The sequence below is a fragment of the Lathyrus oleraceus genome, chromosome 3 (assembly GCF_024323335.1).
Source record: "Lathyrus oleraceus cultivar Zhongwan6 chromosome 3, CAAS_Psat_ZW6_1.0, whole genome shotgun sequence".
In the NCBI taxonomy this organism is placed as follows: domain Eukaryota; kingdom Viridiplantae; phylum Streptophyta; class Magnoliopsida; order Fabales; family Fabaceae; genus Lathyrus; species Lathyrus oleraceus.
In genome coordinates this window covers 375,912,901-375,923,463 of record NC_066581.1, presented here as the reverse complement: position 1 = coordinate 375,923,463, position 10,563 = coordinate 375,912,901, and the positions used below count along the sequence as shown (strand labels likewise).

Genomic DNA, 10,563 nt, shown 5'->3' with positions numbered 1-10,563 from the left:
TAGTGTGTATATTCTGGTTTAAGAAATCTTTATTGGTTTGCTGTTGAGAAGCTATGAAGTTCTCCATCATTATTTCCAAGTTGGATTTCCTAGGAACATTATTGTTAGGTGTAGATGGGGTCGGCTTTTGATATCCAGGAGGTATAGCTGGGGCTTGATTTGGAGCTTGTCCTGGTGCGTATAAAGCATTATTACTCTTATATGAAAAATTAGGATGATTCTTCCAGTTTGAGTTATAGGTGTGCGAGTAGGGATTTCCTTGAGCATAATTCACTTGCTCTGCTTGGATTCCTGTTAGGAGTTGACAATCTGCAGGAGTGTGACCTTGGATTCCACAGACTTCGCAATTCTGAGTTACGGAAACCACGGTGGTTGGGGGTGATACATTCAAACTTTCAATTTTCTGGGCAAGGGCTTCCACTTTTGCATTAATATGATCAAGGATACTTATCTCGTACATGCCACTTTTCGTTTGAGGTTTCTCTACCATTGCTCGGTCGTTTCCCCACTGATAATGGTTTTGGGCCATGCTTTCGATAAGTTGATAAGCATCGGCATAAGGTTTATCCATAAGTGCACCACCTGCTGTGGCGTCTATTGTTAACCTTGTGTTGTACAAGAGACCATTATAGAAGGTATGAATCACTAACCAGTCCTCTAAACCATGGTGTGGACAAAGTCTCATCATGTCTTTGTATCTTTCCCATGCTTCGAAAAGAGACTCGTTATCTTTCTGTTTAAATCCATTTATTTGGGCTCTCAACATAGCTGTTTTGCTCGGAGGAAAATATCGGGCAAGAAAGACTTTCTTCAACTCATTCCATGTTGTGACTGAGTTGGAAGGAAGAGACTGAAGCCATCTTCTGGCTTTATCTCTTAACGAGAAAGGAAAAAGACGAAGTCGAATTGCCTCTGAAGTGACACCATTAGCTTTAACGGTATCAGCGTATTGAACAAATACGGATAAATGAAGGTTTGGATCCTCGGTGGGATTTCCAGAGAATTGATTCTGTTGCACTGCTTGTAACAGTGAAGGTTTAAGTTCGAAGTTGTTTGCTTCGATTGCGGGTGGAGCAATACTCGAATGCGGCTCATCTTGCGATGGAGCGGCGTAATCTCGAAGAGCACGAGCTGGTTCTGCCATCTCGGGTATCGGTGAAGGAAGAAGATTCTTGAGATCAGGAATTTCGATAGGAGGGAGATTGTTTGCAGCACGATATTCTCGAATTCGTCGGAAGACTCGGAGATATAGTTCGATGTCGTTGATTCGTAAGTAAAACGGCTCGCCTTGTGAGCGAGTGTGTGGCATACAATTCAACGAAAGAAGAAGAAATAAAAATTGCCTTAGTCTCTACAGCATAACAAAAGAGTTACGATATCGACTAAATAAAATTCCCCGGCAACGGCGCCAAAAACTTGATCGCGACTTTATGAGTCGATTGGGGTACTAACTGCAAGTGCACAGTTCTATCGCGTAGTTTTAAAAGATATCGATCCCACAGGGACTTATGAATCGATATACCGTTTTCTAAGGTTACTTCGTAAAGCTAAGGCGGATGATACTTTGATTGTTTGGGGGAAAAGTTAAAACTAAAATAAGATCTAGGTTAAATATCAATTAAGCGGATATCGGTATGTAGTTCGTCGTAATTAGGGAATCAAGTCTTCGTTGGTTTCTTGGTTTTAAAATAAATCTTTTCAGTGGACACCATTGATTAAAAGTCTTCTCTCAAACTGTCGCTCTGTTGAATTGACCATGACTTTAAATTAACATAGTTGTCACTTATTAGTTAAGTCCAAAATCACTTTTTGAAAACAATAGAATCTATAAAAACTCTTTTTAAGAAAATACTAATCGTTTAAACACCCTCGTCTCAAACTCTCGCTCTGTTGACTTAGATTATATAATTAAATTCAAATGCTTAACTCTCGTCCTCACATTTAACTTTTAAAAGTACTTTTTGAAAAAGATTAGAATTTAATTAACTCTAAAAATTGCTTTCGCCCTGATCTAAAATTAATGTCCAATTTACACTGTCCAGTTAAAAACTCAAACTTTCGTTCTATTGATTTTAACTTCTTTAGTCTTTTACTCTCGTACAAAAACCTAGGTATTAAACCTGTAAATTGAGACCATAAAAAGAGTGATTTTATTTTTAAACGTAATTAAACCAACTTAGTTTTGATTCCTTCATTCCGCTTACTTTACATACCGATACCTAAATAAATTAGCCGGACATGCTAAACAGATCTAAACAATCATCATGCTTAAATAAATCCATCTCAGGCAAACAATATAAATAAACAATAATGCAGGGCATATATAAATTCAAACAATAATTAAAGAACCTGAATAATTAATGCCAATCTTGAACACTCCATCATAGATGGGTTGGATTTGTTCTTGAATTCTTCAATCGGACAGGAAAATAAAAAGTGAAGGAATAAAAATCTAGGATCTAACGTTAGATCCAGTAAAAGATACACAATAGTTTCCGGTGTAGAAACTATTGTGTGAAAAATTAATTAAGTGCTGAAAGATTGACTGGAAAAGAAAATAAAAATAGCAAATAAAGTAAAAACTGTAAAAAGAAGGTAATGCTGTAAAGTATGCTTGCACGGCCGGAAAAGAAAAAAGAACGAAGAAGAGAGAGCCTTTAGGGTTGGAAGGAAGTGACTATTTATACTAGTCCACTTTGTAACGGTTTCCAAAGCTTTCCGTGTAAAATCCTCACGTTCCAAGAGTCAAACGAAATAATAGGCTTCAACGTGCCTCTGTTGCGTTTCTGAAGCCAAAAATATAGGAGAATGGTGTGACGTCCGTCACACCATGTGCTACGCTCGTAACACAAGGCAGCAGGGCGTGACGCTCGTCACACCTTGTGTGGCGCTCGTCACAGGCTCAGCGCTCATGGCTTGTAGTTTTGGGCTGGGCTTTAGTGAAATTGCCTCTCTTCATTCCTTTTTGCACCTCCTTTTCTTCCTTTTTCACTTATGCTTCAAATAAGCTACCTGAGATAAATAGAAGGAAAAATACCCAGTAGTATCGAATAAAATGAAATAAATTGAAGCGAATAATAATATAATTTAATTAAATCGAGTCCAAGAATGTGATATTATTTCATGTTATCAGATACGTAGGCACGAGACGCGATGTCTTGCCGAGTTTGACTGACGACTAACAACTAATCCTCGTTTGCTTTCGCCCTTGCTGCGGTTCTTTTCTCTCGCCCTCGTTGCGATCGAGACCGTCCCTTTCTCTTGCCCTAGTTGCAATCGAGACCTTTGTTCCCGTAGTTAGCCGAACTACGTTTTGCTCTGATTCTCATTCCAGATGAGATACGTAGGCATAAGACGCGATGTCTTACCGAGCATACTTCTCTTTAACCCATAGGTAGCCGAGATACGAAGACTCTGATTCTCATACTCAGATGAGATACGTAGGCAGTGGATGCGACATCCTTGCGAGTCATTTTCTTATAACCTTCCTTTTAGTAAATAGTACTTTAGATATACCTACACCCTTTAGACTAGAACAACACTTATGAAAAGGGCTCCCTAGGAGTACCTAGGACGTTTTGGGTGCTTAAAACCTTCCCATTGCATAACCAACCCCCTTACCCAGATCTCTGACATTTTACTAGTTTTTGATTCGATAAAACTTTTAGGTTTTTGTTCGCTTTCTAACCATTCCTTTGGATTAATAGAAGTGCGGTGGCGACTCGACTTGTATGGTTTACCTTGGATTTAGTCAATATCTCTAATGGTAATGAATACCCCGCTACAGAAAAATGGCGACTCTGCTGGGGACTATCATTTGCCTAGTGGGTTTTGCCTACTTTTCATATTTGTTGTATTGTATGATATATTGCTTTGTGACATATTTTTGTGCAATTTGGGATTACTGTATTATATGTAATGATTGAATTGTTTGAATATTAATCCCTTGTATGCTTGGTGATCTTTGTGAGATGAGTTCTATACCCGAACTCGAGTGCACTTAGGATAGGAGAATGGCATAGTCTTGTTGACTTGTGTGGAGTTATTCCTTAGCAAGTTGACTTACAAGCCCATTCACTTGGTGGAGGTTATGTTGGGATCAATAATGTCACACGAGTAGTCGTGGTTAGGCATTACTCTTTCCAATATATGCCTTAGAAGCCAAGGACCTTAGTTTACCACGCCCATCTTGGCCTATTTTTAGGACGTAGTGCGAAGATCGTTCAAGTGTAAGATTTGATACGATTTTTACGCGATACTACACTCATAAGAGTCTCTCTTGAGAATATTTTTGGAATACGAGTAGTCGTTTATCCGATAATATATGAAAGATGGGATGATGACTATGGGAACCTCTTGTAGAACATGATTGTCAGGTTTAACCATAGTACACTCCCTTTGGGTGGTTCTTAACCAAGACTCCATGCTCGCGACTCGCAACAAACCCTTGATTCGTGGTTGATCAGTTCTTGTGTATCCTTAATATCAATGGAACTTGGGTGTTGATAAGGTGTAAACCATAATCCACCAAAATGGATGATTGATATTAAGGATGACTTGATCCATCCCATGACCTTTGTATGGTGTGATTTGCTTGATCCTTGAGTGTGATTGTTGCATCCATGCATTCATGCATTCATACACATCCATATCATCAACAATGAGAAAACTTTCAAGGAACTTAAGAGGTCTATTTGCAAAGTTTCAAACATGGATAAGCAAAGAAGGAATACGAAGAAGTACAGTTTCAGACAACCCGACTTGAAAGAGTTAAGGAGTTTGACATCCTATGTATTAGATCCCTTGGAATTCAAGGCTCGTCATGGGAAGCTTCTGTCTATTCTGGCTACTCAAGTGGATGAAGGTCTAATGAGTGTGTTGGTGCAGTTCTATGATCCCTTGTACCGTTGCTTCACTTTTCCGGATTTCCAGATTTTGCCCACGCTTGAGGAGTATGCCTATCTTGTGGGCATACCTATCCTAGACCAGTTGTCGTTCAGTGGCTTGGAGAGAGTTCCTTCTTCTCAAGAGATTGTTGATCTGTTGCATATAGATGAATCTATTATTGGTGCTCATATGACTACTAAAGGTGGAATTCAAGGTCTCCCGTCTGATTTCCTCATTGATCAAGCTACTATGTTTGGGAAGGCCATGAGTGAGGACGCCTTTGAGGCCATATTTGTACTTCTCATCTATGGGCTAGTGTTATTCCCCAACATCGACAAGTTTGTGGATGTGAAAGCCATTAGGATTTTCTCTACTCTTAATCCCGTTCCTACTCTGTTGGGTGACACTTATTCCTCTTTGCATATGAGGAATGCAAAGGGCGGTGGTACCATTGTGTGTTGCCTCTGTTGTACAAGTGGTTTATTTCGCACTTGCCTCAGACGCTCGCCTTCAAGGAGAACAAAGGATGTCTACGGTGGTCCACGAGACTTATGTCTCTCACTAATGATGATATTTGTTGGTACAACCGTGTATATGATGGTGTGCAGATTATCGACTCTTGTGATGAATTCTCCAATGTACCTCTTCTTGGTACATGCGGTGGAATTAACTACAACCCTATTTTGGCACGTCGTCAGCTTGGGTTCCCCCTAAAGGATAAACCCAATAACATTCTGTTAGAGGGTGTGTTCTTTCAGGAGGGTAAAGATCCCCAAGGCTTGAAGGGCAGGATGGTCCGCGCTTGGCGCAAGATCCATAAGAAAGGAAGGAAGGAGCTAGGTCCGAAGAACTGTATCGCTTTGGAACCCTATACCTCTTGGGTTAGGAGGAGAGCTTCTGAGTACCTCATGCCTTATGAGTATCCAAGACCCACACCTTTGGTTGTGGCTGGGCCTTCAACCCTCCCTAGCCAAGGAGTAGAGGAGTTGAGAGACGAAGACCATTCGCGTGCTTGGATCCGTGAACGAGAGGAGTTGCTTCAGCAGATCAGAGAGAAGGATGCTTTGATAGAGTTCCTTGAGCACCAGGTTATTGATGATCCTGATGATGCATTGACTTCTCTACTTCCTCAGTCTTCCAAGTTTTGGAAGAGGAAGTATGATTGACTCGCCAAAGAGAAGGCAGATATGGAGGCATCCTATGAGAGGGAGGTGAAGAGGCTTCGTGCAGCTTATCTTCCGGTCTCGAGGGCTTTGGACGATTGCTTCTAGGGATCCATAGGATGTTCATTTTCCTTCTCTCTTGTATTGTATTTGGTTACCAAGACTGTACTTCTTTGGCGTAAAAACATTTCCAAATTTTAATTGACGTGATATTTCCGTATGTGATAAACGTTTAATATTTCCAAAATTTGCAAATAAGACTCTAAAGTTCCTCTGATATAAAAATTAAATCATAAGCATTTCATCCATCATGTTTATCTATTCCTATGGGTTTATATCTTCTTCTTGATTCTAGTCGGGGTTTTCTTACACTGTTTATCTAATATGAGACTGGAATCAAGGGGTAGAATACCCTTTGAAATTGATAAACATGTCATTGCATTTGCATATTCATTAGCATGTCTTGCATAACAGGTACCGCCGCAGTGTTCTCATCTTGTTTGGTATTCCATTATTAGGATAGCTGACTCAGGCATTCACCGATACGGTACCCAAAGGAATCAACAGAGAGCAATGGAAGGTTTACAAGCAGAGCTCGCTGAGATGAGGATTTGCATGAATCAGTTCATGGAAGTGTTCCAAGGAGTGGCTCAGGGACAGCAGGAGATTAGATTGTTGGTACAGGAGAATCCCCCTACTACTCAACCGGAGGTTGTGGCTGACCCTCCCGCTGGAGAGGCTAATGGACCCAATGGACCGGGGCCTATCCCAATCCCACATGGCAACCTTGGTCAACAACCCATCCATGATGATCAGGAGGATCAATTCCCCCTGCTTCAAGAGGACTTTGGCATGGGCCATGGTATGAACCCTATGTTTCTGAGACTGGAAGAGAGGTTGAAAGTTGTGGAAGGGCAGAATGCTCTTGGTGTGGATGTTGCTGACTTGGGGCTGGTCCCAGGCGTGAGAGTTCCGCCAAAATTCAAAGTCCCCGTGTTTGATAAGTACAATGGCAACTCTTGCCCGAATACTCATGTACAAGCTTACTTCCGCAAGATAATCGTGTATTCTGATGATGAGAAGCTGCTCATGTACTTCTTCCAGGACAGCCTAGCTAGGGCATCCTTGGAGTGGTATATGAGGCTGGACAGAGCCCATATTCGCTGCTGGAGAGACTTGGCTGAGGCCTTTGTGAAGTAATATCAGTATAATGCGGATATGGCACCTGACAGGACTCAGCTCCAGAATCTGTCTCTCAAGAGCAACGAGTGCTTCAAAGAGTATGCTCAACGCTGGAGAGAGTTGGCTTCCCGTGTTCATCCTCCGATGTTGGAAAAAGAGATGGCCAACATGTTTATGAATACACTGCCTGGATCTTATTTGAAGCGTCTGGTGGGTTGCAACGCCTCGAATTTTGCTGATGTGGTCTCTACCGGTGAGAGGGTGGAGAACTACTTGAAGACGTGTAAGATCCAAAACGGGGTTGGATCATCTTCGGGGTCAAAGAAGCCGTTCTTAGGAGGACAGAAGAGGAGAGAAGGGGATGCAAATGTCATGTCTTCTTATCAGAACAGGGGTAACCAGAGGAATAACTTTCAGAATTACCATCAACAACCTTATGTTGCAGTTGTGACCATTCCGGCTGCAGCACCAGTGCAACAACAACAACCACAACGTCAACAAAATCAATACCAACAACAACAGGGTAACAGACCTGCTTATCAACAGAGACAGAGGATGATGGATAGGCGTTTCGACACTCTTCCGATGTCGTATGCCCAGTTGCTTCCCAACCTTCAACATTTGCAACTTGTGCAGTTACGTACTTTGGCTCCTCCCGTTGGCAGGCTTCTAGTGGGTTATGACGCCAATGCTAGGTGTAATTTCCACTCTGGGGCACCTGGCCACACTATTGAGAACTGCAAAGCTTTTAAGCACGTAGTTCAGGACCTTATTGATTCAAAGGCCATTAACTTTGCGCCGGCTCCTAATGTTGTCAACAATCCTATGCCGCAGCATGGTAGAGCAAATGTTAACATGGTTGAAGGAGAAGTCAAATTAGTCAAGGATGCAGCTCCAGTGGAAGAGGTTGAAGCAGGTGCATCTTTGTCGTCCTTCAAGCAGGCACAGGCCTTGGTAAATTCAGGTGTTGCTCCCGGTTGGGGACGTCTGGTGGATTTACCTGTAAAGGAAGACAAGTTTGGGGTTGGGTATCAGTCGGCATTGACTTCTACAACTTCAACGCCTCAGACTCGTCAGGGGCCGATTACTTTCTCCAGTGCTGGCATCATTCAGTACGGCCAGGTCTCTGCAATCAACAAAGAAGATGGGGATAGTGATTGCGACATTGACAACTGGGTGCGTCCAAGGGTCCCGGGTGAAGTTCTCCGCAACTGGTCTTCTGAAGAGATTATCCAAGTCACTCTTCTTAAAGAGTAATTTTCTTTGTTTATTCATGCATATCCAAGTCTTACGTTCCGCCCAGGGCGTGATGACTCATTGTAGGGCTCATCTATGTGGATACCTGCATTTTTTATCATAAATAAAGGACGTCTTTTTGCATTCAAATGTTTTGTTCACTGTCTTTCTATTTTTGCAGTTTTCGAAAATCAAAAATAAAATAAAAATATACATTTGGCAATGTTTTGTTTTGTTTCCACTTCTTGTTCACACTCATAAGCACATACCATCACTCATGCAGATGCACGTCACCGGATCTTATTGATAACAGTTCTGCTATGGCTCGCTTCGACTTTGAAAATCCAATCTTTCAAGCTGAAGAAAAGGGTGATGAAGGTTGTGAACTCCCTGAAGAACTTGCCAGGTTGTTAAAACAGGAAGAAAGGGTCATTCAACCTCATCAAGAGTCTGTTGAAGTGATTAATCTCGGCACCGAGGACGCCAAGAGAGAAATCAAGATAGGGGCTGCTTTGGAAGATAATGTGAAAAAGGGGCTGATTGAATTGCTGCAAGAGTATGTTGACATCTTTGCTTGGTCTTATCAGGACATGCCAGGGCTTGACACAGACATTGTGGTACACCGTTTGCCTCTCAAAGAGGATTGTCCTCCGGTCAAGCAGAAGCTCAGAAGAACGAGACCAGAGATCGCTGTCAAGATAAAGGAAGAAGTGCAAAAACAGTTGGATGCAGGGTTTCTAGCGGTTACAAATTATCCGCCATGGGTTGCAAATATCGTTCCAGTACCTAAAAAGGATGGAAAGGTACGGATGTGTGTTGACTACCGGGATCTGAACAGAGCTAGTCCTAAAGATGATTTCCCATTACCTCACATCGATGTTTTGGTGGATAACACGGCTCAGTTCTCGGTATTCTCCTTCATGGATGGCTTTTCTGGCTATAATCAAATTAAGATGGCACCAGAAGACATGGAGAAGACAACTTTCATAACCCCATGGGGCACCTTCTGCTACAAGGTGATGCCGTTTGGTTTGAAAAATGTTGGGGCAACATATCAACGAGCTATGGTAACTCTTTTCCATGATATGATTCATCATGAAATCGGGGTTTATGTTGATGATATGATTGCCAAATCTCAGACGGAAGAAGAACATCTGGTGAATTTGCAGAAACTGTTTGAGCGTTTGAGGAAATTCAAGCTGAGGCTTAATCCGAACAAGTGCACTTTCGGGGTGAGATCTGGAAAATTGTTGGGTTTTATTGTTAGTGAAAAAGGGATTAAGGTGGATCCGGCCAAAGTGAAAGCGATACAAGAAATGCCTGAGCCAAGAACAGAAAAATAAGTTTGTGGTTTCTTAGGAAGGTTGAACTACATTGCAAGGTTCATCTCTCACCTAACAGCCACGTGTGAGCCAATATACAAATTGTTGAGAAAAGATCAGGCCATCAGGTGGAATGATGATTGCCAAAGGGCTTTCGAGAAGATAAAAGAGTATTTGCAGAATCCTCCAATCCTTATGCCTCTAGTCCCAGAGAGACCGCTGATTACGTATTTGACAGTACTTGATAATTCCATGGGTTGTGTTCTCGGTCAACACGACGAGACAGGTAGGAAAGAGCATGCCATCTACTACCTGAGTAAAAAATTCACAGATTACGAGTCGAGATACTCAATGCTTGAAAAGACATGTTGTGCACTTGCATGGGCTGCTAAGCGATTGAGACAATACATGCTGACTCACACAACCTTACTGATCTCCAAAATGGATCCAGTCAAGTACATATTTGAGAAGCCAGCTCTCACCGGAAGGGTTGCTCGTTGGCAAATGGTACTGACAGAGTACGACATCCAGTATACATCCCAGAAAGCCATCAAAGGGAGTATTCTATCAGACTATCTTGCTCAGCAGCCGATTGATGATTATAAGCCGATGAAGTTTAATTTTCCGAATGAATACATCATGTTCCTCAAGATGAAAGACTGTGAAGAGCCAGTTGTTGAGGAGGGACCTGATCCAGATGAAAAGTGGACTTTAATGTTTGACGGGGCCGTCAATGCCAAAGGAAGTGAAATTGGTGCTATCATTACCACTCC

The 10,563-nt window shown here is 42.0% G+C and overlaps 1 non-coding gene across 1 annotated transcript; it reads left to right on the top strand.

Annotated features, from left to right (window-relative positions):
* The first annotated feature begins 659 nt into the window (after positions 1–659).
* On the top strand, positions 660–766 carry LOC127133356 (small nucleolar RNA R71). The gene has a single exon (XR_007807336.1). It is a non-coding gene; the product is annotated as a small nucleolar RNA R71 (small nucleolar RNA).
* The last annotated feature ends 9,797 nt before the right edge of the window (positions 767–10,563 follow it).